Source organism: Rhinolophus hipposideros, assembly GCF_964194185.1.
Source record: "Rhinolophus hipposideros genome assembly, chromosome: 13".
Lineage (NCBI taxonomy): Eukaryota > Metazoa > Chordata > Mammalia > Chiroptera > Rhinolophidae > Rhinolophus > Rhinolophus hipposideros.
Window position 1 is genome coordinate 22,959,192 of NC_138059.1, and position 24,772 is coordinate 22,983,963.

The window sequence follows — 24,772 nt, forward strand, 5'->3', positions numbered from 1 at the left end:
TCGGGACAGAGAACCAAGTAAAACACTAATTGCTTAACTATGTTATGATTTAATATGAATTAATAAGAAGAAGGATTCATTTTAGATTGGGTGGCCACGCACAACCTTCATGAATATAAGATTATATTTAATTTGTGACCTAATGAATAGCAACAACTCAGTTATATGAGCAGTAAAAGATAAAAGTGTAATCTATTATAACTCTGGGTTGCAATACGATAATGACTAACAAAATCAATTCAGTGGATTGTGACCAGCCATTAAAAAGAAAAGAAAATAGAAGAAAAGCAGAGATATCACACATGGCAAGGACAAGGGTTATTTTTAAATAGGGATATCACTTCAGCTTTACACACACACACACACACAAACACACACACACACACACACACACACACACACTTTATTGGGTCATGGTATGGCAACACAAATTTAAAAGACACTTTTCCAGGTAGAGGAAACATCAACTGAATAGGTCTTAAGTGGGGGAGGAGGGAGAGTTTGAAAGATCCAAGGAACTAAAGAAAGTCATTTGGCCTCATGTTAGTGAGTGCTGGATGGGAGAGGGGTTGGGTAGGGCAGGGATATGGATGAAGTACAATTGACCCTTGAAAAACATGGGGGTTAAGGGCACCAACAACCTGAGCAGTCAAAAATCCAAGTATAGCTTTTGACTTCCCCAAAACTTAAAATACTCATAGCCTACTGTTGACTGAAACGTACCAATAATATAAATGGTCAATTAGCATGTATTTTATATGTTATACGTATTATATATTGTATCCTTATAATAAGGTAAGCTAGAGAAAAGAAAATGTCATGAAGAAAATCATAAGGAAGAAAAAATATACTGACGGTATTTATTGAAAAAAAAAAATCAGTGTATAAGAGGACCCATGCAGTTCAAACCCATATTGTTCAAGGGTGAACTGAAGTTGGATATAAGGAGGAAGTCAGCAAGGCTTTCTCATGCATGGTGTGTAGGTCACGGTTATGCATTTTGATTTATTCTAGAGTAATGGGAAGGCCCTGGGAGGTATTAGATAGAGGGTCTACTTTCCATTTACAAATGTTCAGTGAGCTATGTGAAAAATGTATCAGAAAAAAGCAAGAGTAGAAGCAGGCATGCTGGTCCCCAAGATAAAACACTGATCTAGGCAAGAGATTCATTGGTGTGTACACAGGTGGCTATGATGGTGGAAACGTTCTATTGGGAAGAGGTTGAAATATGTGCACCACAGAAATGCTAATAATGCCAATAAATTATTTTTAAAAATTTGAAATTGGTTTCTTTATCTCTTTTTTTCATATGTTGTATCTGAAGAGCATGTATCATACTCCCCTAAGATTAGCGTAAGATATGTAATTGTATTGAAATTAAATTAATTTTCTTTTCTTAATATGACCTATATTTTCCACTTGTCTTCCTTCTCTTACATTTCTTCAATTTTCCTTATGATTTTTCTGAAAAATAAAAAGTATATAAAGTGATTAAAATTTGGAGAAAAATGAAAATGAAAAGGATGAAAAATGAAACAAAACCTTGTTGTTCTAAAGAGCATCCTGCAATTTATTATTTAGTTTGAGACTTTCATCTTTCTGCAATTGTCAACTTTAGATAGCAGTCAGCTAGCCGATTCCAAGGTCGATAGTACCCCTAGAGTTACACTGCTCAATTACACACACAATTGACTGTTTGTACTAATCTGCAGAGTCAACCAACTGCTGATTGAAAATATTAAATATATATATATGTATATATATATATTTAATATATGTGTCAAATATATATTATGTTGTGCTGATGTTTGCTATGTGGTTAGGCCTATGATGGATGTGTCTATACTAAACATGTACAGACATTTTTTTTCTTGTCATTATTCCCTAAATAATACAGGACAACAACTATTTATTATACATAGCATTGACATTGTATTAGGTATTACAAGTAATCTAAAGATGATATAAAGTATACTGGAGAATGTGAGCCGGTTATATGCAAAAACTATGTCATTTTATATAAGAGACTCGACAGCTAAGGATTTTGATACCTCGAGGGTCCTGGAACCAATCCCTGGCGTGAGGAATGACTGTCCTTGTTTTTAAAATACACAATAAGTCACTGATCAAAAATTCTTTGTGGATAATTTGCTTGATTTTGCTGTTTTGTTTTTATTTTCCATTTGAACGTGTTTTCTGCATTTTTCCTAAGCAGAACAGGCATAATCTCTTGATATGTAAGGAATCAGGAGTGGTGTGGAGTTCTGAGTTATCTAGTACTATGTTTCAATGTATATCTTCTCAATGTACTTGTATATCATTTCAATGTACTCTTTGAAGACTTTTACAGACTGAGAAGTCTTGTTCCTTAGTCCTACTGTACCTAATGTGCAAAAATAAGGGGAAGAGAACATTGGTAGGAGAATTTGATATAATGCAAATTAATTCCATCTGTCTATCTTGGGCACTTCTTAATGTGTCACACATAAGGGAGCCTGTGGATAGGGATATTTTATTTCATGAGGATGAATTCTTTACTCTTTGTGTATATTCATCCTGGTTAATTAGCAGATCCATGCAAACCCTCAAATGCTCGGGAAGTGATGAGCCACCCTCATGCTTTACCAATTCGGCACTTTAACTATTCTCCTCCTTTCTTAAGGAAAGCTAGTTTGGCAATCTCTAGGAAAACCTTCATGCACTTGGATAACAGCAGAATTTTTGTGCATGAAATTAACACCTCTGTGCATGGGTGTATTTCCCAAACATAGATTTTATTCAGAATTACTTTAGCTTTTCCTGGAGTAAATAAACACCTTATTCTAGAGTTTTTTGATTTGAGCCCTGTGTCACCCACTTTAGTATTTATCTGCATGTTTTTACAAAGCTACATAATAGGCAGAAAAAAAGTTGAGGCTCTGCAGCATACATACAAAGCATTAGTAATCTAGACACTATAAATATCTCTTAGAATATTTCATTTCAGAAAGATTTTTCTAATCACATCTATGACTCAATTTATTTTTGTAGGTACAATTTGAGCCAGGCCAAGGTGTAAATGTCTAACTATGACATTGTTTTGTACACCTGAAACTAACTAAAAAATTCCAAGATGGAATAAAAGCAATATTCTAAACAGATGACTTGTTTAAAAAAAAAGAGTGAATAGCACGTGACTGTGAGCATATTTGAGCTGCTCGCTGAGAAATGATCTACGGACTTCCCTAAATTTTGATTTAGTACATGAATACACCTTGCCTCAGTGACGAAAAAGTCCATTTATAGATAGCAGTCACCTGGGCCCCTTATTGTCTAATTTAGGCATTCCAAGCTATTGCAATGTAGTTCAGAAAAGCCAGTCAAGTTGTTTTTTGGTATATGATATAGTTCTATTCCACTTCCATCAAAAATAAAAAATAAGACAGGAGTGAAGATAAGGTAAGCAGAGAAATCACTTCAATATGTACCACTTACATATTTTTCCCCTTTTATTTCTCACTCCTTTATGGGGATAGGATCTACCTCTATAAGTATGAAAAATCTGGAAGACGTGATTAATCTTCAGTTGTTGTTATAGTCATAGGTTTGTTCAGGAGCTTGTATTGTGTTCTGCCTTCAAGGTTCATAATTGCCTTTTTTTTCTTGACATAAAATCTTTGCTATTCCACATTTTTAAACAAAAATTCCTCTAATGGAATTTACCTAAAAGCAATTTCTCAGGTCCCAGTTTTGCAAGCCAAGACTGGCACCTACTGGTAGAATAAATTTGGTTTATAACCTGGATAAAATTTTTTCAGTTTATGGGTATGTAATTATATTGTCTTGTGAGCCATTGTGATATTGCTTTCATGTTATTCATTAATATCAAAATGAAAAATTATAAAATATTATTATATTCATATTGTCTAAGTTACATTTAAAAGATAAAAGCTGGCTAATGTCCATCAAGTTAAAGGAATTTAGTGAATGTAGACATTGCTATTTAGATTAGCATCAATGTGTCTGGATTCATTATCAAATGTTAGTGTTAGAAAGCCTGAGTTAAGTCCTAGAGATAGACTTTACATAGAAGATCTCAGATAAGCCTAAAAGCAGTTGCTCAAACCCAAAAACTTAATACTCATCCCTAATTTTTGCTTTCATGTACTTTGTTTTCATTTAATTCATCAGCAAATCCACTTAACTTTCCATCTAAAATATATCCTAGATTTTTCTACTTTACTTAAACTTTATTGCTAACCTTTGCTAAACCAACATCTTCTTACCTGGAATATTAAACTGGTAATTGGAGTGTCTTGCTTCTGCTATATTGCAATTCTAGTACTTAATTCTATTCTCAACACAGCAGACAGTGATTTTTTCTTAAATGTAAATCCCATATTTAAATTGAATTGTGAGCTGCTGAACAAAAAGTGCCTGACATATTATATCTGTAATATTAATAAATATTTTCTCATTACATTATGCAATTGCAATTTCTTTAGATTCCAAAACAGATCAGTATATTCAAGTCTTTTAAATCACACACATGCATTTAATTAAATGATATTTTTTAAAGATATGTAAACACAAATTCAAAGGATTAATAGGTAGCATGCATATCTAAATTATAGATGTCAAGTACTATTCTGTATATCCAGAATATTTTTAACAGCTTTATTGACTTACAGTAAACAGTGTATATTTAAAGTGCACAACTGATAAGTTTTGAAATGTGTGAACACTTATAAAATCATTACCAAAATTTCTTCAAGCCCTTTTGTAATCTCTACCTTCAGCCCCTTGGCACTTCCCCTCTCCCCTTCACAGACAACACAGATCCATTTCTGACACTACAGATTAGTTTGCATTTTCTAGAATTTTATGTAAATGAAATCATACGGTTTTTGACTGGCTTATTTCACAGAGAAAAAAAATAGTTATTTTTAGAATCAGACTTTTTGTAGCATGCATCAATAGTCAATTCTTTTTCATTGCTAAGTCATGCTTAATTTATAGGCATACACTAAGTGTTGTTTATCCGTTTATCTGGTGTTTGATATTTGGGTTGTAATCTTTGTAAGTCTTTGAATAGATATATTTTCATTTCTCTTGGGTTAAAATATAGGAATGAAATGTCTGGGTCTTATGGAATATATATATGTTTAACTTTTTAAGAAACTGCCGCACCTCGTTCAACCTTCCTTCAAATACTAGAAAAGTCTTGATATGGTCAGTCTATTTAATTTTAGTCATTCTAATAGGTGTGTAGAACCACATTCTAATAGTGGTTTTGATGCATTATTTTCTTAGTGATTAATAATAGTAAGTCTCTTTTTTGTGCTTTTTTCTCATCTGTATATCCATCTTCTTTAGTGAAGACTCTGCTCATATTCTGTGTCAATTTATTATTTTCTTATTTAGTTTTAAAATTTTAAATATAATATAGATGTAAGGGCTTTATTAGATATATGGTTTGTGAAAATTTTCTCCCATCTTGTGGATTGTCTTTTCATTCTCTTAACGTGTCTTTCAAAGAAAGTTTTTAATTTTGATGAATTCATATTTATCAATGTGCGGTTTTATGCCTTTGATGTCACATTTTAAAATTTCATAATCTAAATTCTAAAAGGTTTTTATTCTCTTGTTTTGATTCTAGGAGCTTTATAATTTTAAGGTTTCTTGTAGGTATTTATATTTAATTTTAAAATAAGGTAGTTTGTTCTCAACTTTGTTCTATTTCCAAGGTGTTTTGACTTTTCTAGTGCTTTGTATTCCATATGCATTTTACAATTAGTTTGTAAATTTTCATAAAACATTGCATAGGATTTTGATTGGGATTGTGTTGCATCTATACATTGATTTTTGGAGGATTTGTTATCTTAAACATTGAAAATTTTAACGCATGAGCAGAATACATCCTCTGCTTATTTAGATCTTTAACTTCTTTCAGCAGTGTTTTGTTAGTATTAAATGTTCAAGTCTTGCATGTTTTATCAAATTTTTCTCTATATATTACATATTTTCAATGCTATTTTAATGTTATCATATTTAGAATCTCACTTTGTTAGTGTTCATTGATAATATATAGAAATATAATTTACGTATATTTATGAACCTCTTCTTCTGTAAACTTCCTAGAATCATTTATTAGTTCCAATAGCTTTCTTGAAGATTCCATTAGATTTTTCCTATAGGTGATCATGTGTTTGGGGAAAAAAAAGATATTTTTAAATTTATTACTTCTTCCTTTGCAATCTGAATGGCTGTAATTCCTTTTTTTTTTTTTTCCTTTATTGCATCTCCTGTGAAGTAGAAGTAATAAGAAAGGACATTCTTCTTTTGTTTTTTAATTTTAGGAAAAATATTCATTCTTTCCTAATAATATTTAACTTTTTTAAATGATGAATGTAACATTCATCAATAAGGATGATGTAAACTCTAGGTTTCTCGTAGAGTTCTTTCAATATGTTGAAGAAGTTCCATTTTATTCCTCATTGGCTGTGAGTTTTTTTATCAAGAATGGATGCCATATTGTGAAAAATGCTGTTCCTGCATTTGTAAAATAATCAAGTATTTTCTACTTTTTAGATTAATATGACGAACTATTGATTTCAAAATGTAAAACAACTTTTCAATCTTGAGCTAACACTTACTTAGTCCTGACATATTATCCTTTGTTATATATAGTTGGTTTCATTTTCAAATTTTTTAAAAGAAATTTTGCAAATGTGTTCCTAAACAATATTGTAACTTCCTTTTCTTTTCCTATTTGTCTGGTTTTGATACCTTATACTGGCCTTGCTAGCCTCAACCAAAGAGCTTCAATTCCCTATAAAAACTTTTATTGAATTGTTATCACTTCTTTCTTAAAGGTTTGGATCAATTCACCAGTGAAGCCACCTGGGCCTGGAGTTTTTCTATCTTTTTAATGGGAAAGTTGTTTACTACAAATCAACTTCCTATAAATAAATAGCTAAGAAGTTTCCCATTTCTTTTTCTTTTCTTTTTATATGTATGTGTAGCTATATGTATTTTATAACAAATATGAGAAATACATACAATTTTATAATTTGGTTTTCTAAAGAATTGATTATTATGGTTTTGGTATGGTTCAATAATTTTCCAAAAGTACAAGTTCTCTACATTACACACTCTAACTTTAAAAATAAATAAATAAAAGTTATTATTATTTTTTTAGAGCAGTTTCAGGTTCACAGCTAAATGAGAAGAAGGTACAGATATTTCTCATTTCCCACACCTGCATTGACTCGCCCACTATCAACATCACCCAGAAAAGTGACATATTTGTTACAATTGATGAAACTATACTCACACATCATTATCGCCTAAAGTCTATAATTTGCATTAGACTTCACTCTTGGTGACACATTCTATGGCTTTGGACAAATGTATAATGATACCTATCTATCAGTATAATATCACATAGTGTGTTTTCACTGCCCTAATAATCCTCTGTGCTTTGCCTATTTATTTGCTATAATTTCTTATCGGTTCTTAGAGTTTTTCTTGTTGATTCTTTTGGATTTTCTACACAGAGGATTACATCATCTGTGAACAAAGACAGTTTTATGTCTTTCTTCCCAATCTGTATACCTTTTATTTCCTTTTCTTATTGCATTAGCTAGAAATTTTCACCAGTATGGTGAAAAGGAGTGATGATAGCCTCATATTTAATCTTAGTGAGAACACTTCAGGCTTCTCACCATTAAGTATGATATGAATTGTAGGGGGTTTGTGTAGACAATCTTTATCAAATTAAGGAAGTTCCCCTCTATTCCTAATTTACGAAGGGTTTGGACATGAATGGGTGCTGGATTTTGTCAAATGACTTTCCTGTCTATTTATATAATCATGATTTTGCTTTTTTAGATAACCCATTGATATAATGGGTTACATTAGTTGATTTTTGAGCTTTGAACCAGGCTTGCATACCTGGGAAAATTCCACTTAGCCTGGTGTATAATTCAGTTCCTACATTGTTAAATTCAAATTGTTAATATTTTGTTGAGAAGTTTGCATCTATGTTCATGAGAAAGATTGGTCTATAGTTTTCTTTGCTTTTTAAATTTAATATATTTTTCTGGTTTTGCATTCGGGCTAATGCAGGCCTGAGAGAATGAGTTAGGGAGTATTCTCTTTGTTTCTGTCTCCTCAAAGATATGTTAAAGAATTTGTAGACTTTTTTTTCTTAAATGTATGGCAGAATTCACCAGTGGAGCCAACAGGGCCTGATGCTTTCTGTTTTTAAATGTCATTAATGTTGAGTCAATATCTTTAATAGATAGGCCTATACAGATTGTCTATTTCTCCTTGAATGAGTTTTGGCAGCTTGTGTTTTTCAAGGAATTGGTCCATTTCATCAAGATTAACAAATTTGTGGGCTTAGAGTTGTTCATAGTTTTCTTTTATTATGCTTTTAATTTCCATGGAATCTGTGGTGATACTCCTTTTTTCGTTTCTGATATTAGTAATTTGTGCCCTTTCTCTTGTTTCCTTAGTTAACCTGGCTATAGTCTTATTGAGTTTATTGATCTTTTCAAAGAACCAGTTTTTGGTTTTGTTGATTTTCTCTATTGATTTACTGGTTTTAATTTCATTGATTCTGTTTTCAATTGTTACTTCTTTTTTCTGCTTTTCTTTTTTGATTTCATTTTCTCTTCCTTTTTCTTGTTTCCTAAATTGGAATCTTAGATTATTGATTTTACATCTTTCTTTTTTTCTAATATATGCATTCACTATAAATTTCTATTTTTCTCATTTGCTGAATCTGACAAATTTTGATAAGTTACATTTTCATTTTAATTTATTTCAAATATATTTTAATTTCCCTTGAGATTTCTTATTTGATTCATGTGTTTTTTAGAATTACATTGTTTAATCTCCATGTATTTTGGGGTTTCTCAGTTATCTCTTTGTATTGATTTCTGGTTTAATTTCATTGTGATCTGAAAGCAGACATTGTATGATTTCTGTCCTCTTTTATTTTTTAAAGACAAAATAAAATAGCAAGTGAATTTGGTAGTTGGGAGTTTGTATATACATATGTATATATATATATATATATATATATATATATATATGTATACACATATACACACATTCATAAGTAAATATATGTATATATATATATATATTTATTTATATATATTTATATATATACATATATAAGTATATATATATATATATATATATATATATATATATATATAATCTGGGTATCTGGGTACTTGGGAGGTATTAAATGTAAAATTATAAAATCTTACCACTCACGGGCAACTGGAATAATTTTTTTTCTAATAATATAGAGTTGTAATAGTCAAGGTAGACTTTGTTCATTCAATTTATACTTTGTCATATAAATGTATGTATCTCTGTGTGTGTGCATATGTATGTATATAGTCTCATTAGTCCCCACATGAGAAATCTCCTGTGTGCAGAGATCAAGCCAAGTCTCCGGACTATCACAGCATGTTTGCAGATATAGGAACAGTTATTCATCAACAATCCTTGGTAATCCCATTTCCAGGACACTATATGAAAGAAATGGACACAGTATTCTCGGAAGGAAAGAGCTTTGTGGAAAACTGAACTACTTTTTCTCTAGGAATGGTAACCTCTCTGCTGAAGACTCCCTCATTCCCTTCTCCAACTTCTGAAAGAAATAGATGCTCCTCTTCTTACCAGGAGGTAGAATGAACAATACCAATAATAGGAGGGAGCAGCAAATAAACTATGGAAGGAAGCAGCACAAGGATTAAAGATGTCCCATGTATCCAAAACTAAGAACCAATCAGTGATCCCACGTCAGGGACCTCAGCAGAAACAATGGTTGTGTCAACACACAAACCTAGAGATGCAGGGGTTTGTGCATCTCTAAGTCAGGCTTGTACGTTTATTAGGGGTAAAGGATATCCAGGTTGCATGCATAAATATTTGGATTGCTCTCATATTTTTCAGTAGTTTCAACTTTAGTAGACACATCAGAATCCATGGCTTTCATTTGATAGATCTTTATTTGTATTTAATCAGATGCACCTGGTGAAATAAAACTATAAAAAGGAGTAGAAGTAGAAAGATCAGTACTTAAAGAAGAGACATTGCAGAAACAGAGGACAACAAAGACTGTAAAGTAGAAAGGGGAGATTTAGTCTAGGATAATTATAAAGAAAGGGATTGATATCTCAAAAAACAAACTGGTAATAGGAAAAAAACTTTCAAAAACAAATGAGAAACAAAAACTCAATAGACACAGACAATAGTTACCAGAGGGTAAGGGGGGAGGGGGGTGGGAGATAAGGGTAAAAGGGATCAAATATATGGTAATGGAAGGAAAACTGACTCTGGGTGGTGAACACACAACATGATATATAGACGATGTATTACAGCATTGTACACCTGAAACCTATGTAACTTTACTAACAATTATCACCCCAATAAACTTTAATTAAAAATAAAAAAGAATGATCACATTCCTCTTACTTTTTTTTCAAATCATCTTATATTCATTCATTCAACCAATAGCTATTATGTGTCAGTGCATCAGTACTGTGATTAAAATATACTTTTATTGATAACATAAAATATGCTTTTACTGATAACATATCACATGTGTTCTCATTTAGAAATCCTAATGTGAGCAAAGGATTCTAGGAGAAAAATAAACAAAACCAAGCAGTTTACCTTAAATAGTAATGGATCAGCAATCTGATCTGTTTTCCTATCCTCTGATGTTTTTTCTGGTTGAATATCTGATACATGAATTAATGAATTTATGTTGTATTTCAATCTACAAGTAGCATTAGGTTGAAAACCATTTTCAAAGGTTTTATGTTACTAGAGAAAATTGTCACTGGTTATTCAACGCATTTTCAACAGAGGGATAAAACCTTTCCTGTTAAGAGTTAAATCAAATAACAAAGTCTCATATTATTTTCTTTACTATTTTAGAAAGTAAACATCTGAACTTTACTTACTGAGATTTGTAAGTACATTCTAAGAAATGAATTTTTTTAAATAAAGTTATTTGCAATAAAATAACCTTGCAATTCTTTTCTCCTGCCTTATTTTAAAATAACTTTGAAAGTTCATTGCAGAAAGTACATCATATCAATACAAATAATAAAATTGCCCATATCTCTTGATTATTTACATTCTATTTACTTTTCCAAATTTATATGTAATGAAATGTGTGTGTGTGTATAAAATGAAATGCATGTGTTTTCTTATAGAAGTGAGACCACTGCTTTTAAATTTATTTCAATATAATAATATAATGTGAACATCATCCATAATCACATTTATATCTCCATAATATCATATAAAATTGTATTCCATTATTTAGTGCATCATTTCTCCTAGATATTTAGTTTTCCCAATTGTCACTTTAGGCAGCAAGCACATTGCAATAAACATATTTGATGCAATGTTAGGCAGCATCTTTATGTCCTTTTTATCTATTCCCACAAGTGAATTCTGTGGACCAAAGGTTATAATCATTTTTAAAGATTTTGATCTATATCCAAATTCTCACATTAAAGGTTGTAGCAATTAACATGTTCAACAGCAAAGCATATTTAGCAACATTAGACATTAACATGGAAAAAAAATGATCAATTGAAATACAGTAAATGGTTTTACTTTGAGCCACTTTAAAAATTACAAAAAAAAAAAAATTGACATGAAACTTTATGATCAGGGTAACAAATTAACAGTTACAACCACAATCAACAAACTATAAAGAACATAACGAATCCTGTAGAAATGGACCAAAATAAAAATGGAAACTGAATGATGTCACATAAATCCTCAGACTTACAGAATCAGAATTTTTCCCCAACGTATCACTGTCCTAAAATTTCCCTCCACTGGCCCTTTGGTTATAAAAACAAGTTTTGTGGGGGTTTTTTTTGTTTGTTTGTTTAGTTGATCATACTGAAAATGGAGACTGTCCTCGGTGGAGCAGCACAAGTGAAACTCATAGAAACATTGAAACAATGAAACCAAAAGATAAACTTAGTGAAACTACATTTTGAGTTTAGAAGGTAAGGCACAATGAAAAGGGATTTCACATATCGCCAAATGGCCACTTAGAAAGTAGGTGCTATTTATGGATTGGCAATTGGGTCTTCTGAACCATTGGATATCTAAAACTTAGTGGTGGTAGTGGGACAGGGGGTACTTGGAAGAGAGTGGGGAATATGCCTCATGGGAAGTAAATACTAATTAGGTGGGAGGGACTTAAGTCAACTAATGCAATTTGGAGACTCACTACTCCAACTCCACTCCATAATATTTTTCAAAAACAGGTTGCTGCGTTGAAAGATAATTGATCATTAGAAAGAAATGGACACAAAACCTACATATAGATGCTGTAAAAACACAACAGCATGCTGAACTGCAGAGAGATAAAAACTGAAAAACACATTGAGGATTTGAATTATTTGTCATCATCTTCCTTTACACACACTCATGTTTTTAAAATTCTACTTTTAATTTGTTTTAAGGTTTAAAGTGTAAGTCATTCTGATTCCTCCAAATATGAATTATTTTAAGATATAAGAAGACATTTCTCAGTGCTTGGTACTGTATTTTATCTGGGCTTTAAATATGAAGTCCTAGGAGAGATTAAATGCAAGTCAAACTCTTAACTTCACAGATTTAACTAACTATATACCAGATTTCTCTGATACAGTAATATTTTCTAAATCATAGGCTCTTACTTTTCACCATTTTCTTTTGTCTGATGCTCGCTACCTGTCTCCAACACGACAGTAAGAATCTCAAGATTTGGGACACTTTATTGAAAACAGTATTAGTTCTTTTAGGATTCTGCCTGTACAGAATAACATATAGTCCAGTATTTGTCAGTATAAAAAAAGTAAGTTTTCTTGTTAGGCACCAGTAGACTGTAGTTGAGCCTTTTTCTATGTGTTTACCTCTTCTGGACTGTGAAATAAAAAGACTGATACAGTTTAATACACACATATCACTAAATTTAGTGCAAGATTTAGATATTTTCCAGAAAATAAAGTTTGTGTGTTTTTTCTAAGTTAATGTGTAAATATAACTGATTTTGTCATTTTGATAGCTCAACATTTACTTCATACTATATAGTCAAGTGGTGCGGTATCTAGGAACACAGTGAAACGTTTAAGGGCATGGATCTTATCTTACTGACTTTTCAACCTCTGCCTAGCAGATTGTGGGGCACAAAGTAGCTGTGTATCTTAGCAAGGCCAGGTTGCTATAACAAAATTCTATAGACTGAGTGACTTACACAACAGACATTTAGTTTTCATAGTTATGGAGGCTGGGAAGGCTGAGATCAGGAAGCCAGCATGATTGGGTTCTGCTGGGGGCCTTCTTCCTGGCTTAGAGAATGCTGCCTTCTTTCTCACATAGTAAAGAGGGAACTCTAGTGTCTTTTCCTCTTCTTACCAGGTCACAACTCTCATCATGGGGACTCCACCCTCATGACCTCATCTGAACCTTATCATCTCCCAAAGACCCTACCCCCTCACACCATCACAGTGGGTGTTAGGACTTCAACAGATGCATTTTGGGTAGGATACAAACATTGTGTTCATCAGAGTGTTTAAACATATTTGTCAAGTAAAACTGAATTAAAGTACCAGTGGCAGGAGTGATAAATTCTAGCATGTCTGTATACACAGGCTAAGTATAGAAAATGGGTCAAACGCTGGATCCAATTTGACTCAGCTTTGAGTTAACAATTAATATAATTGATTTCAAATATAATAATGTATCTGTGTGAATCTTTTAATTCCTATTATAAAGAGGTTGACAATTATGCATGTAATTTTAATGGAAGCTTCCATGAAAGATCCTCCCGTAAATATTCCAATGATCTTCTCTCCAGTTTTCACTTAATCTTTCTATATATGTTCTTAATCTTGCTAGAAATTTATATATATATATATATATTTTTTTTTTTTATGGAGTAAGGATAATACTTATAGAGTAGTAATTCTCAGGTTATTTTCTCCCACAACCTCTGTGAAGTGAGCTTTGCAATGCTATTATATTTACTGACTAATTTTTTCTAAAATATAAAAAATGTTGGTGTGAACCTTTCAATAATTTTATTATATAGATGGTGGTACTGTATTGTGGATATAATTTTTTGGAAGCTGACCTTTTCCCCATGTTTCAGAACATGGGGAGTTCCCAAAGTATAGTCTGTATTCCCTTTTCTACTTTTACCATAGGGCCCCTACTTTTCTCCATTGATTCTTGCCAACTGATCGTTTTGTAACTACTCACCCCTCTTTCTGAAAAAGTTTAAAAAAGGGACAATGATATACCATGAAGCTGGAAAGATGTTAGGATTTGAGTATAATTAGACAGACGCTTGGAAAATTTTGCCCAAGACCAATCTTGGACTCAGGAGAATCAAAGAAAATAATTTATTATTCTACCTCCTTCTTTATCCTAAATTTGATTTCTCCCTCAATTCAACTTTATCACAATTAATAACATGAGTAGACCATACAATTTCTAATAAATAGGACATATGGGAGCTTAAATACCCAATCACTAATTATAATTTTCTTGCTATTAAGTAATTTCTCCTGAGTTTGAAACAAGCGGTGTGCATATAACCTTTTAGAAGAGAGAAAATATGAAGTCTGCCGGTAACAGGATCTAAATTTATGGAGCCCTTTGCTTCCTTTTACATAAACAGTAGCCCAAGGAATAATTTACAGACTCCTGTTTCCCTGGAAAGACTTAGATGCAGCTCAAGATCTCCTAATGCACAGCTAAAAAAAAAAAAAATGTTTAGTCTGTACAGACATTAGTAATGGTTGGACAGATCAAAAAGCAAACCCAGATTTACTTCTTATTCACCAGATAAAGTATCATAATTTTAGAAATATTTTCAGTAACTACCCATGCATGTAATGTTGACAATGTGGTATGAAAGATTTAGATTGTAAAGGAAATGTGCGGAGAATCTTCCGGTCACCTCTGTTACCTTTAGAAATAATTGCAGAGAATTCTGAATAGAAATTGAATTGTCTCAGGTGCAGATATTCGTAACATTTTTGTTTGTTTAGCAACACTGCCCTAGTTTCTTTTCATAAAGAATAGCCAGTCCATGTTATTTGAGGTATCATATATTAATTGGTTATGAAAAACGTTCAGCAACTTGTTTGAGACCTGACCGTTGCTTAGCATGGCAAGGACAGCCCTATTTTACTTGTTACAGTCTATTAAAATCTGGGTCTCCTGAGTGGTTTCCAGGTAGAGACCCAATCTGATAGCTCATCATTAGTTCACATCCTAATGACATAAAAACATCCCTGGAGACATTTAATTTTCAGCACCAGAGGCTTTCTTGATAAATGCTTTAAATGAAAAGCTAGAAAGTCTTACTTTAAAAATCAGAAATGGCATCACTGCCTGGTGAAATAAAAGAACAATTACTAAAAGAAGAAAAATAATGGTTGTTGTCATCATTTGACATATTTTAAGTGCTAGTTGGTACAACAAGAATTGTTTAAGACCTAGAAGGGAAATAACAGGAAGGAACTAAGATTATTAGACAAAATTATGCCTAGATTTCCAGCTCTTTTTAGAGGGGTATGTTTATTACTGAAAACAAACATTCTTTACCAAAGCTTTTGTTCCCATGGTAAATCAGAAAGACCAAATGTTTTAATTATTCTCCAAAGGAAAGTTTAAAAATTGTTCTCATCATGTTCTAAGAACAATGACTCAAGGAAAATTTAAATTTAAGTTTAGAAATGCATTGAAAATAGTATCAACTCCAAGCCACTCTGATATAATCTATTAGTGACTGAATGTCAACGTTTTGCATTATGCAGCATGCAGACTTTACCCACAGCATCTCAGCTTTTGTCCATTTTCTGGTCTACCATGAAATTAAGGGGCTAAGAAAAAAATACTATCACCCACCTCTAAAACAATATACTTTTTTTTATCAATGAACTAAAATTTATCTTCTAATGAGCATTGCATAAAATGTACAAGCTCTGTAGATTTATGAAACAATATAATTGGAAAAATTTACAAACTTCTCTCCTGGCACTCCCGAGATCCTGGCATCAGTGTTATTTCTCTCTGTCCCTTCCACAGCCAAACTTCCTTTTAAAAATTATCTTGTGTTAATTCTCTGTACTTTTAAGCCCGTTCATGCCTTCCTTTTTCAATCTAGCATCTATTCCTGTACCTACTAAAACTTTTCTCATTTAGGTCACCAATAGCCTCCAGATAGCTAGCTCCAAAGGACGTTTTTATAGCTTTATTTCACTGCACTCTGTGGGTTTTGACAATGTTGACAACTCACCACAACTTTAAATTTTCTTCTCACTTAGCTAATGTGACAAGATTCATTCTCATTATGAAAGTCTGTGTTTAAATGTCACCTCAGAGGCTTTCTCTGACCACCTTATATTGAATAGCCTCCTCTTGAAACACAAACCCTGTTTTATTTTCTTGATGTTATATGTCACCAACTGAAAGTATATCATGCATTAATTTGTCTCATTGATTATTGTTTATTTCCACTCTAGATTCTAGCTTCATGAGAGCAAAGACTTGGGCTCTTCACCACTAAATCCTCAGCACTTATAACAATGCCTCATACAAGCAAAAAAGATTCTTAGTAAATAATGACTGATGAACTGAATAAATGAATACAGGGTTCCAGGCCCTTAAAGCTACCTGGATATGTTTACTTATATTTCTCACAAGTACCTCAAACTCAAGGTTTTAAAACATGCATTTTGCATGTTTCTTGTAAATCTAAATTCCTTCATTCCATCACTCTTTGCATTGGAAAAAGTAGACATGATTTTGGAATGCTGATTTCCATATATATATTTTTAAATAGATTGTCTCTTTATTCTAGTTCCTTTGTCTTAGTTCAAGGGCTCTCACCTACTGCAATAGACTTCTAATTGATCTATTGTTCCCAGTCTTGATTCCATTCAATCTATCCTCCACATTTTTATTTGCCCAGGATTTCCAAAATGTAAACCTACTCATTTAAATCCTTAAGTAGAAACCTTTCAATATTTCACAAAAGCTTCCATAGTAAAGCAGCACTTATTTTGCTTAGCTCTATATGACGGTCTGCATACCCTCTATTCTCACCCCTTACCATTCTCCTCCATGTTCTCTTTATTCTGAAGATAAAGTGACCTAATTGCAATATGCTCTTTTATTACTCCCTGCCTTCATATACAGGGTTGGACAATTAAGTTCGCGAATTCATCCTAGAAAAAGTGCTACATAACTCATTGACTAATATCACTATGGTCACCTTCAAAGTACTCCCTTAGGGAAACTATGCACCGACACCAGTGCCTAGTCCACTCTTTAAAGCAATTTTGGAACTCTTTTTCTGGAATGGCTATCAGAGCTGTCGTTGTATTACTCTTTATGTCCTGAATGTCATCAAAATGTCTTCCTTTCAATATTTCCTGCATCTTTGGGTAAAAAAAGAAGTCATTGGGGGCCAAATCAGGTGAATAAGGATGGTGTTCCATACAGTTATTTGTTTACTGGCTAAAAACTCCCTCACAGACAGTGCCATGGGAGCTGGGGCATTGTCGTGATGCAAGAGCCATGAATTGTTGGTGAAAAGTTCATGTCCTCTAACGTATTCACGCAGCCTTTTCAGCACTTCCAAATAGTAAATTTGGTTAACTGTTTGTCCATTTGGTACAAATTCATAATGAATAATACCTCTGATATCAGAAAAGGTTAGCAACATTGTTGCAACAAGATCGTGAACTCAATTGTCAGAACACGTATTCTGTTCTCTCATATATTAATACTGCCTCTCATTCTTCTCCTCCAATTCTTGTAGCTACTAACCACTCATCCTTTAACCACAAAACTACTGAGTACCTTCTACATGCCAACCTCTATGCTAGGTACACAGAGTAGAGCAATGGGGGGAAAGCCAGACATGGTTCCTCCCTTCCCGAAGCTTACAGTATGGTGGGGCAACAGGCCATACCAAGAGACTAGGCCATGAGGAAGACAGAGGCTTACACAGAATGACTTTAGAAAAGGCTACTTTTCATATTAAAATTTGCAACTCAGGAAAACTTCTGTTACACTAAAACAACCCAGAGATACAAAGGGGAGACCACTAATTTAAACTGTATGTATTATCTGGTATGAAGACAAATTTCATAAGTATCCCCTTCTTGTTGTTGTTTTTAAATCATTTTCTATTTGCAACTTTCACTGGTTTTGTAGACTGTCACATTAAAAAAATGAAGTTGTACCCAGCTTATTCGCACTTTGATTTAGGTATACAAATAATAAAATCAGAAAAACCAAACAGAATCATATATACAAGGTGTGATTTAAAAAAATACGGTGAATGTTTAAATAAAAAATTCCATTACAGTAAAAGACACATTTTCATTAATCCTCAAAATACTCTCCCTCACTTCAAACACGCTTATCCCATCATTCTTGCTACTTTCTGAGGCAGTTCTGGAAGCCCTCTTTAGTGAGTGTCTTTAGTTTCGCTGGTGGCTGCCACGATGTACTGAATCAATTCAAAATGTTTCCTTTTCAGGGTGATTTTGGCTTTGGAGAAGAGCCAGAAGTCACACATTGCCAGTTCCAGTGAATAAGGTGGATGAGGACACACTGTAATGTTTTTATTTGACAGAAATTGCCATATACCAGAAGCGATGTGTGACATGGAGCGTTGTCATGATGGAGGATGATTTATGGCACATTTTAAAACACACCTTCTCTCAACTGTAACTCACACCTGACTGCCTGCACCGAACAAGTTGAAACTTGTCACACACTGTTACTAAGGTTCGACATGCCGCTTACTGTATGAAGATCTCTGCCTTTCCATTGGATAGCATGTGGCAGCAGCATTCACCGTGTTTTTTATCATACTGTGTGTGTGTGTGTGTTTGTACTCGCTGAGTATATTTCACTGATACAGTGATAATTTGGTAGATTGGTCTAAAGAATATACCACCATTGTCATTATCATATAATTTATTAATATAAATGTAGTTATTAAAATAATTATGTAAGTTAATTATTATTAAATGCAAACCAAGGTGTATATTCTTCTTTCAGAAGCTTTAAAAGTAATATATTTGTATTGTCATCAGTATTACCCTATTTCCAAATATTATTTAAGGAGCCAATATGTCATAAAAACTTTAGAGGCGCCAAATAAAGTGTATATTTATTTTTGCCCTGAAGTAACAGTACAGTTCTAATTTTTTTTGTGCATTGAACAATCCATCCTTTCCCTAAAGATTTGTGATTCCCACCTTTATTTCATAATAAAACCTTACTGAGTCTTGCACTAAGAAAAATCTATACGAATAAATGTCAATATTTACAGAACTCAAAAGAGAGGGTTATAATAACCAGATTTTTGAGTTAAAAAAAGGATGAAACTTTTTTAAAGTCACATTTATTTTTATACTAATATTCTCTACTTAGTCACACAATTTTTGTTTAATGAATAGCTATTTTAATGATCAGCTTTTCCATCATGGCACCTTTAGTTTGTAAAGAACCAAATTGCTATTCAAGTTTTTGATAAAAACAGGAATTTATTGGCTTACATAACCTAGAATTACTTGAATAAAGGTAGGTATGACTGGATCTGCTGGATAAAATCGTATTATCTAAGTCCACTGCCTCTTTCTGTTATGCTTTTCTCATTCATGTGTTCCATCTTCGTGGATTAGATCCTTATCAATTCCTGTTTTGAGTCATCTTTATTACCAGCAATCTCAATTGGAAAAGATAAAATAAAAAGAGATAAATTCAGATAAAAAAATAAGATAAAAAGATAAAATAAAATAAAAATGCAAGCTATTATTGATTATTAAAAGCTATGGGTCTTCAATGCATGCAGAATTCTTTGTTCTGCAGAGAAGCGCAATATAGTAGTTGACATCATGGGACCTATAGTTTGGAAACATGAGTTACCATACAAATGTTAGTTCCAAAAAAGAGATTCAAGTGGTGCGTCCTATGTGAGAAAGCAGTGATTGCTATGGACTAGGATAGATGGGATAGTGGGAAAATGATACAGAGATGGGATTTGAGCTGAATCTCTGAAAATGTTAAAATTTAGAGAAGCAGAGAAAAATGCATGTAAGGATATCTTGTTCAGGGGAAATAACATGAGTCAGAAATGACAAATATCTCTGATGCGCCTGTCCCCACACCAGAGCTCATGGCACATAGCACTAACAAACTGGTATTTTAACTCTTCCTGAGGAAAGGGGAAGTCTCAGAATGCCCATCAATAGACAGCTGCCAACTAATGAGAGTTGGCACACAGAAAAAATGTCTACTGTCCATCCAGGGTGGGTAAACAAACTGTGTGTGGAGTAGACCAGATAAACAATAAGTAGATTTATTTTACTAAAACAGAAAGAGTATGGGGAGTATTAATTTGAAAGAATGTAATAACTGTAATTGGTGGCTAAAATTGTGGATTTTTCTTGTACAAGGAGCAGAATTAAAAACTTCAGCAAAGGAGTAATTGAAGGAACAATTGAGGGCAGAAAAAACAGGTGAAGATTATTACATTAATCTTGTAATGAGCATGTGACTAGAAGGGAAATAGCACTGATGAGAAAGAAGGTACAGAAATAAAATGCATAATAAAAACTTGTCAGAGATTAAGATTAATTTGATATGAACAAAGAGATCAATCAGTTAAGATTTACTGAATTCTTACTATGCCCAGAATTTTTGATAAATACTTTAAGTGTGTTATCTCATTTGACCCTCAAAATATTCAGTGATATAGGGATTTTTACCATCTCCATTTCACAAATGAAGAAGCTGAGGTACATAGATGCTAAGAACCTTACCCTCTTTTGAAAACTAAATAAAATACATCATCAATTTAACTGGTTTTGGTTTCAGAATAATCTTTCATTTGACTTTAGTTCTCAATTTAATCTTCCACAGCTCTGATCTCTCTGTAGACATCTCCTCCTTTGTGAATGTTACAATGGTTTCCAAAATAAATAAATAAATAAATAAATAAATAAATAAATAAATAAATAAATAAATAAAAAATAAAAGAATATGGAATTTCCTCAATTTCAGATTTTACTCTCAACAGAAAAGTTAATTACGGTTGGGGGAAATTATATTTGAATTGAAAAATGCAACATGTAGCCACAGCTGGAGATATTTGTAATATATTCTTGTCATCTGCATTTTTAAATTCATTATATCTTTAAAAATTATATTTGTTTTTCCTTATTGGCCACAAACTCATAAACAATAGCTAAAATAATTTCTGCCCTTACTGAGTGCCAGGCACGGGGCTAAGCATGTTGCATATATCATCTCTCTTAAGGCTCCCATACTTTAATTAGGTGAATAAACATAGTTGCTTCCATAATACAACTGAAGAAATGGAAGCTTAGAGTGTTTAAATAACTTACCTAAGGTGAAGTGGCAAAACCAAGAATCAAACTGAGAACTCTATGACTGAAGCACAAAGCCTTAAGCTGTACCATCAGACTGTTTCAGGGAACTAAATTCTATGTTCCTTCACAAAATTATACTGTGCCAAATATACATTTAGAGCACACTGAGTGCATAATTCATTTGGACAAATACACCTCTTCTTTAAAAACCAGAGGCATTAAGCAAAAACTAAGTAATCCAGCACTTAATGGGTAATTTTTATATATATTCTGGGCTCTGGAAGAAGCACACTAGGCACGTGATAATATTCATTTTTTAAATTCCATATTATATATTGAGCATTGTTCTGAGTGCTAGGAAAGCAGCAGAGAATAAAATAGACCAACTACATGTTCTCTCATGGAAAAAAAGGGCATGATACACGTATATTCACAGCAGTCCTTGTTTTGTGCTGTTGTAATATACATGAATTTCTGATACCAAGGTTTAGTTAAATGACACCAGTCTCACAATAAAATGATACACATTTCGGTTACCAAGAACAGGGTTAGCTTTATGGTTAACGGTTACAGTGAGTAAACTCATAAAATACAAATTTCGTAGCTACTTCTTCAGCCCACAAATTACTACATAAAGAATAGATTCACAGATGTGTGACCAATCGAGTTACTTTTTCCCGTGTTTGTTGGTGACTGATCACTGCACATTTTATATTTTCACACACTGATAGCAAAACGTTATGTAATGGTACATGACAGGAAAGGTGTTGCCTCCTAGTTTCCAGTGATAAATCCATGTGACACTGTACAAAAGTGAATAATCAAAAGATGGAATTTGCCAACAAAGATGAAAGCACAACAAAGAAATGAAAGTGGGTGTGGCTGGTCAGGAAAGGTATCTCTATAGTGACCATACAGTTATCCCTTAAGTTAATACCTTCATATCTCATTTTATGTGTCTGTAAACTAAGACTAAGAAACAGTGAAGTACTGAGCTATCTATGGTCACATACTGTGTTTCCCCAAAAATAAGATCTAACAGGAAAATAAGCCCTAGCATGATTTTTCAGGATGACATCCCCTGAACATAAGCCCTAATGCGTCTTTTGGAGCAAACCTTAATATAAGACCTAGTCTCATTTTCAGGGAAACACGGTAGATATCAAGTGTCAGAGCTCTTGAAATCAGACTCATACTTATTTGAATTTATAGTCCTTAATGTTTTCTCTATACTGGACACCTTTTCCAAAGAGTTTTTATATGTGTGAAAGTTGAATGCACTTTTAATATGCAAATATCTTAAATGACTATAGTTGATAGACTATAGTAGTACTAAAATCATTCACATCCAAGTTTTGCTGATTTAGAGTCCCATACTGCATGATCAACATAGCTTTTCTAATCTGAACAAACACGTTTTTCAGCAGTGAACTGCTGACACCAATTCAGGTTTCCACAGTCCATTTTAATGGCCAGATATTGACATGCTACCATAGGACAAGAAATGGTATTTGCTTAAACTAACCCATGGCCCAGAGTTTTCCATTTAAAAAGAAAGGAAAGTCATTTGGCAAGACAATTTCACAAAGGATGGTGACTGTACATGAACGTGTAAGCACTTTGAGAGATGTAGATAGAGATACACTCTTTCAGGATATTGTTTTTTTCTAGGTGGGAAAATTAAATTCTGATAAAATTCTCTAAGTATAAGGAAAAAAATTGGTTTTTAATTTCTTTACATTTAATGATCATTAATTTGCTTGCATTTAAAACTCTTTGGCAATCATGCAATAACTAAAACACTACAGCAACTTCCTAAGTAGGAAACTTAACACCTACTTATGCTATTGTTAGCGTCAGTAGTTCCAAGAATGCAAAGCCATAACAAAGGAAAGAAAATCTTTGAGAAAGGAAGAGATAGCTATAAAACACCTAATTGTACCTCTTAAAACCAGCTCCCTAGGTACCTCCAAACACTAATGAAATAACAAGTCTCACACAGGTCTTTCTCTTCTTGGGTAGGGTAAAAGGCATACTGTGACAACATATGTAATACCCTTCATTATTAAAACTTGCATTATTCTAATGTTACTGGCTTATAATTAATGTGTAAGTGATTCTAGAAGCTTAACCCCTATTCCCTATTTGTTGCTTAGTAACAATCAAGCTGAGTAAAATACTGGCTAGAGTATCAACTACGGGTCACAATGGGGAAAGCTGCTTGGGTATTATAGCATTGGGAATGCTCTCTCTGGAGTCTTTTAAAAAATGTCTCTATGTAATTTAGTTGAAGCAAACTTTTTTTGCTAATGGAAAATTCTGTATGAATAAATCTGGGCCAATGTGTAAATAGCGCCATTATAGATTTTTTTCCTGCAATACATATGATAATTATTTTTCAAAAAAACATTGAATTTCACTGTTTCTAAGGATTGCTTGCTTGCCAATAAAAATCAGTATTGATTGTCTTTTATGATGCAATTGCAATGATTTTGTCCTTTTCTTGAATCTCAGCATAATCAGTGGATGTAACTTTCTGAGCATTCTATATGGTCAGAGGAACATTCCTGTGTCTCCATGTGCAAAATGAAGTGGGGGATTATTATAAACTAAGTGTTTGTGTCCCCCAACATTCACATGTTGAACTCTAATCTCCAATGTGATGGTACTTGGAGGTGGGTCGTTTGAGAAATAATTAGGTCATGGGGGTGAAGTCCTCGTGAATGGGATTAGTGCCCTTATAGAAGAGATCCCCAGCGTACTCACTTGCTTGCCCTTTCTGCCATGTGAGAATATAGTAAAAAGATGTCTATGAACCAGAGGTAGGCCTTCACTGGTCACTAAAGGTGTCACCTCTTTGATCTCGAATCTCCCAGTCTCCAGAATGTTGAGAAATAAATTTATGTTGTTTGTAAGCTACACAGTCCATTGTACTTTGTTGTAGTAGCCCAAACCGACTAAGACAGGAAATGGAAGCAGTTATCCAAAAAGTTCATACCCAAATCTCTTCCAACAAAACACAAAGAAAATAAAGACAATTTGTGGGTTTTTACTGGGCTAAACTTGTCCAGATAATCATGTTCATGTGTTCACTGCTTTCATAATTATCTGAGACATAACCAATTCAAATCCTACCTTTGGCAGCCTGACAGCCAGGTAGACAACTTTGATCTGAGTGAAGGTTGAAGTCAAGTACCTGTAAGGTTACATGACTTTCTCTCTTTCTTTCACCCCTGAGCTACCTACCAATGTATAACCTTTACTTTATATGATCCAAATCAAAATGTACAAATACAAGTGACATTCCCAAGGCAAGGAGTCTG